Source organism: Heloderma suspectum, chromosome W, assembly GCF_057233095.1.
Source record: "Heloderma suspectum isolate Gila_16-S chromosome W, 16-S_ref, whole genome shotgun sequence".
NCBI classification, from domain to species: Eukaryota; Metazoa; Chordata; class Lepidosauria; order Squamata; family Helodermatidae; genus Heloderma; species Heloderma suspectum.
In genome coordinates this window covers 57903903-57910595 of record NC_139475.1, presented here as the reverse complement: position 1 = coordinate 57910595, position 6693 = coordinate 57903903, and positions in this window count along the sequence as shown.

The window sequence follows — 6693 nt, the reverse complement described above, 5'->3', positions numbered from 1 at the left end:
ACCCTAAACACATTTACACTATTGAATACAGAAGGACCGCCATTTCAGTAAATACCGATAGGATTTGTCTTCTCTCCTCAAGGCTAAACATGCCCAGTTCTTTCAGCCTGTCTTCACAGGGCTTTGTTTCCAGTCCCCTGATCATCCTCGTTGCCCTCCTCTGAACCCTCTCCAGCTTGTCTGCATCCTTCTTCAAGTGTGGTGCCCAGAACTGGACACAGTACTCCAGATGAGGCCTGACCAGTGCTGAGTAGAGGGGAACTAGTACTTCCCGGGATTTGGAAGCGATGCTTCTATGAATGCAGCCCAAAAGAGCATTGGCCTTTTTTGCAGCCACATCACATGGTTGGCTCATATTCAGCTGGTGATCAACAACAATTCCAAGATCCTTCTCGCTTGTGTTGTTGAGCCACGTATCCCCCATCTTGTAACTGTGCATTTGGTTTCTTTTTCCGAGGTGCAGAACTTGGCATTTCTCCCTATTAAATGCCATTCTGTTGTTTTCTGCCCAGCGCTCCAGTCTATCCAGATCACTTTGAATTTTGTTTCTGTCTTCCAAAGTATTAACTATCCCTCCCAATTTTGTGTCATCTGCAAATCTGATCAGCATTCCCTGCACCTCCTCCTCCAAGTCATTAATAACAATGTGGAAGAGCACTGGGCCCAGGACTGAGCCCTGCGGTACCCCGCTCGTGACCTCTCTCCAGTTTGAGAAGGTCCCATTGATAAGCACTCTTTGAGTCCGATTCTGTAGCCAGCTGTGGATCCACCGGATCGTTGTTTCATCTAGCCCACTTTGAGCTAGTTTGCTCATCAGGAGATCATGGGGCACTTTGTCGAAAGCTTTGCTGAAGTCGAGGTATATGATGTCCACAGCATTCCCACGGTCCACAAGGGAGGTTACCTGATCAAGAAATGAGATCAGATTCGTCTGGCAGGACTTGTTTTTGACAAATCCATGTTGGCTTCAAGCCATGTTGGCCCTTATCCATCATGTAAGGGCCACGGATCCCCGCACGAGGGCCTGGCCAAGCTGCCTCAGGATGCAAGGGATGATGGAACAATCGTCTCTTGCTCTGGGCAAGCCCCAAGTTGTCGCGTGCCTTTGGTCCATATAATGTGAGGCCAGGGACGCATTCAGGAGGGCAAGGAGGAAAAGCGGAAGACCCCCAGCCTAGGATCCTAGAGAGCATTGCACCAACTTTTCCTCCACTGAAAGAGAGCCCAATTTTGCCAAGACAAAAACCTCATGGGCCGATTCATAGAATGGACAATGTCTCCAAATCTTGATTTAAACAGCACCACCAAACTTTGCTTTCTGTTTCAAAGCTGATGGGATTGGAGAGAAAGCGCCAGCACAAGAAATTAATGCTCAGTTTCTTGCTGAGGTGCGCAGTGAAATACAGACCTGACAAACAGAAATGCTTGGTGGGATTAGACCAATGGTCTGTGTAGTCCCAGCACCCTGTCTTCAGCAGAGGCCAGCCAGATGCCATTGGGACGCCCATAAGCATCACATCATGATACCAATCCCTTACTGCTTACACCCATTATACTGCTAGTGTATGTGGAGGCTCCACTGTTAACTGTCATGGAAGTGGCTATTAAATAAGCCTGTCATAAGAACCACCTTCCCAGATCAGGCCAAGAAGGTCCTCCTAGTTCAGCATTCTCCTAGAAAGCTTTTATGGAGCTATGTCCTGCTCTTGTCTTCTCCCAGCTGGTATTCAGAGGTACAGTGCCTCTGTATATGGAGGTTCTATGCTTAGTTTCCATTCATAAACCTTGTTAGGATATAAGGACGTAGGAAGCTGCCCTATACTGCGTCAGACCATTGGTCCCTCTAGCCCTGTATTGTCGACACTGACCGGCAGCAGCTCTCCAGGGGTTCAGGCAGGCTTCTTTCCTCGCCCTGCCTGGAGAAACCAGGCATTGAACCTGGGACCTTCTGCATGCCAAGCAGGGGCTCTGCCACTGAGCTATGGCTCCTCCCCAACCTGATGGATCAAACCAGAAAGGTCTAACTAGCCCAGCATCCTGTTTCCAACCATGGTCAGCCAGATGCCTCCGGGAAGCCCATAAGCAGGGTTTGAAGGCAACAGTCCTTGCCTGTTGTTTACACCCACAGAGAAATTGCTTCTTAACACAGAGGTTCCATTTAGATATGCCAAGAGGAGCCCTGCTGGATCAGACCAAAGGTCCATCTATCCCAGCATCCTGTCTCCAACACTGGCCAGTCAGATGCTTCCGGGAACCTCCCAAACAGGGCACAAAGGCAACAGCCCTCTCGTGCTCTTTGCCCCCAGCAGCTAGTACTTAAGAGACCTCCTGCCATTATCCATGGAGGCTCCACCTAGCTATCGAGACTATTCAGCCTTGATAGACCCAGCCTCCATTAAATAGTTTACAGGACAATCCTGCATGTTTACCCAGAAGTCAGGCCCACTGTATATAGTGGGACTTACACCTTTAAGTACATTTAGGATTGCAGCCTTAATCTTTTTACAAAGCCATCTAAGATGGTGGCCTGAAGCAGTGAGTTCCATCAGTTAACTTCATCAGTAAATGATTTTTTGTTTTTGTTTTTCGTTTGGGTTTCACATATTGTAAACATTTTAACTGATGAGCTTTTGTATTCATTATGATGTATATTAATTTCTGATCTTGTAAGCTGCTTAGAGATATTTTTAGATATGGTAAGTGGTATATAATTGATATAATGAAATCATCATTACCATAGGAAGAAGGGCTTTGGAACCTTTTGTCAGACCTGAATTGCTGGGCGAGTTCTGAGATCATGGGATGGACAAACCTCTCTCGCCCTCCACACACAATGCCGTGCAGAACGTATACACTTCTATCCCATCCCACTCCCTTTATTGACCAGTCCAGTCTGTGCATTTCTACTATTTTTGAGACAGAGAACTTATGACCTCCTCCACCACAGTAAAGCCAACATGGCCCCTCCCCAATTTCCTGTGGACTTCAAACTCACGCCAACTCATCCCTCCTGCTGCTTTCCAACAGGAAGTTGGCTGCTCTTAAGAGGATAAAAATATATATTTCTTTGGCACAAGTACACTGTTTTCTCTCACGGGATTAAGGTCGCTCCAGGCTGTTCCAGCCGCTTTGCTAATCGGGGGCTTCTGGGGACAGCAGGAGAACCACGGACAGGCAGGCAGGAGGGCTGCAGGAGCCTGTCTTTGGGCCTCTTTGTCAGGCCTGGTCTTGGAGCTCCGACTTGTTCACAGGAGACGGCAGAAAAGGAGCAACGCTTTTCTGGCTAGAGGCAGGCTGTAATGTTTACCAGTCCCTTCCTTCCCTCTGTTCATCCATTCTGCACATTTCTTTCTCGCTCTTCCTCTGTAGAGTTCAGAGCAGTGGTGTGAAACCCCACCTGACCACGCAGAGAGTGGCAGGTGATAAAGTTATCAGGGCAGCAGGCACACTTGCCATTTTATTCCTGAAGTTGTGATGGTACAATGATTCGACTGAGTTAAAAAGCAAAACTGCACACGCTCAAGAGCATTTCTAAAAATCAGGTTTGCCAAACAGTTTTGTTGTTATTGTTCTGACATATCAGAAATGTTAGAAGCAGTTGAATAGCATGGGATGGGGGGGGGCAGGCAAAGTGAAATCGTGGTGGTGTGTTTCACAACAGAAGTTGCATGGCCATCCAAAGGGGGCTCTTATAAGGATGGGGTACATGGATGGGGTTACAGGGAGACTCTGAGCACATGCGGAGCCCAGGAATTAGGTTTAATACCAGAACTAAGCTTGCAGTCCTTTCACACATAATCCACTCTTGCTTTTCCTCTAAGCCAAGGGTGGGTCAACTTTCTTGTCTCAAGGCCTATGCCGGAAGGAAAAGTGGGTATTTCACCCCTTTTCTCTTGCTTTCTGCCACCTCCTTTTCTCTCTCTCTCCCTCATGGGCTGCCACAGACAGATTGCTCTTGCTAGAGGTCTGACCTGATTGCATGCAGAGAGAGGGCTTTTGAAATTAGGCTGTGATTCGGGCCGCCTGAAATTAGGGCTGCAGGTTCTCCACCCCTGCTTTAAGCATTCTCCATTTTAGCAGGGGACGGGACTCATCTCTTTCTTGTCCCCAAACCTAAACAGCTTGGGGCCAGGTTATCTGAAGGATCGTCTCCTCCCATTTATACCTGCCCAGCCCCTAAGATCATCTTCAGAGGCCCTCCTCTAGGTGCCCCCACCAAATGAGGTGAGGTGATAGCTACTCAGGAGAGGGCCTTTTCAGTGTTGGCACCCCAGGTGTGGAATGCCCACCCCAGAGAGACTCACCTGGCACCTCCATTGTGATCTTTTTGGTGCCAGGTGAAGACTTTTTCATTGTTCAGGCTTTTTAGTCCTTCATCTTTATTTTTAAACGTGTTATTGTGTTTTTAGATCTTTATACTGCTGCAGACTTTTACTTTATTCTGTTTTAAAGTTTATTCTGTATTAAAGGTTTTATACTATGTTTTATCATGTTGTATTTTAGAGTTTTAATTTTTGTGAACTGCCCAGAGAGCTTTGGCTGTTGGATGGTATTGAAATGTTATAAATTAAATAAAAATATTTTTTAAAAAAATCTTTGTTGTTGCTGTTAAACAATAGAATGTCTAAACTCCATGATGGTTTACTCCAAATCACCTGAAGTTATACCAGTAGATCTTGATCTATCTTCTGCCTACATCTGGCTTAGATATTTGGGGCCAATCCTTTAGTGACCATTTTGCTCCCACCATGGTGGTGAGGACACAAAACACACACACCTGGCAGCCCATAGCTCAGTGACGGTGCGCAAACTTTGCATACCAGAGGTCCCAGGTAGAGCTGTGTGCAAAGGGCCTCTCAAAATTCTCCAGCCTGCTTGTGGGCAGAGAAACTGGGGGGACAGTTTCACTGAATTTCTCCTAGGGGAGGAGAAATTCTGCAACGGTTTCTCACAGATAGGGCTCACTGTCGGCAGGGGTTGTAGCACAGGCCCTTTCTTTTCTCCTAAGGGTTTTGGGTTTCTTGCGTTGCTTCCGTAGGCGGCAACAGCATCAACCACGTTGAGGCTTCCACTCTTCCGAGGCAGAATTTTGAATTTCTTTTGGTGGTATTTTTGCGCTTCCCTAATCGCTGCAAGGGGGCCGAGGGGGCTGCGTGTGTTTTCTCTCTCTATTGCACATCTTTCCATTGCTCTGCAGCCTCCTGGGCCACCTGCGCTTTCTGAACTGAAAAAGCCCCATGTGAGGAATTGCCTCCTGACGTCTTCCTCACGATGGCTTTAAATGAAGGGTGGGAAGCCGAGGAGGCTACAGGCCGCCACAGAGATGACTGTACAACGAAAGACAGGACTCTCACGCACACTCCTCAGCCTCCTAAGTAAGGGAAGCCCAGGAGCCCCAAACCCAACCCAGGGGAATTCCTCCAAAATGTCTCCTCCTTGGAATTTATTTTCGAAAGCCATTTCTTTTCTGTCAAATCGAATGAAAATGGTCAAAAAACATGTGGGGGAAATTTTTGGCACAGAACTAGTCCCAGGTTCTGTCTCCATTTAAAACAGGTGGGGAACGGCTCTTCAGATGTTGCTAGACTCCAACTCAGTGGTCAGGGACTTGGGAGTCCAACATCATCTGGAGGTTCCCCAGTCCTGAGTTAAAGCTCCCTTGTGCAGCAGACGCTGAGAGAGAATTCCGCCTGTCCCCTAGAAAGCTGCATCTTGTCAGATAACAGGGGAAGCCTGTCCCTTTAAGGGAGGGGGCTGCAGCTCAGTGGTAAAGCAGATGGTTCGCACAGAGAAGGTTCCAAGTTCAAATAATCTCAGAGGTAATAGGGGCTGGGAAAGACCCTCCTGCTTGAAACCCTGGGGAGCTTGAGAAGACTGAAGGACCCATCGCTACATTGTTGAGCACATGCCCCTCCATGGCCCCTCCAGTTTATGACGGCGCCAGAAGCTGTGCTGACTTTTGCCAGAGACCCCTGAGAACCGCTTCCAGTCAGAGTACACAGAAGATGGGCCAGGGGTCTAACTTGGGATAAGGCAGGTTCTTATGTTCACCCGGTGCCCATCTGTAATTCCAGGGCTGAGTGCCTGTTTTGCATGCAGGAAGTCCCAGGTTCAATCCCTGACATCACCAGTTATAAGGACCATGCAGCAGGCAATGGGGAATTAAGCTTCTGTGCCTGCATCCCTGGAGAGTCATTACCAGTCAGAGGAGACAATCTGGGGCTAGATGAACCAATGGTCAGATCTAGTGTGAGGCAGGGGGGCAGAACCACTTTTCAGACCAAGGGCGGAATTCCATTTTGGGGAAACTCTCAGGGGGTGCATTCTGGTGGTGGGCAGTGGGCAGAGGCAAAAGGGGTGGGGCCAAAACTGCCAGCATGTCGTAGCTTCCAGATCTTCCTGCCAGTCACTAAGCCTTAGGAAAGGCATTTCAACCTTTTAGAAGGGGGAGAAAATGGCACAAAAGCCAGGAAACCACCAAAGTAGTGGTTAGGGGAAAGGGGTTGGGGCCAGGGAAGAAGTGTGGCCATCTGGGGAACCCCAGAGGGCTGGTTTGGAACTCCAGGGGGTGAATTTTGCCCCTGGGCTTGAGGTTTTGTACCCCAGGTGTAAGGTACATATTCACACACACATCAGCATTACACAGAAAGGGGGGCATGCACTTTTTTTTTGACAAACAGACAATCGAAGTCC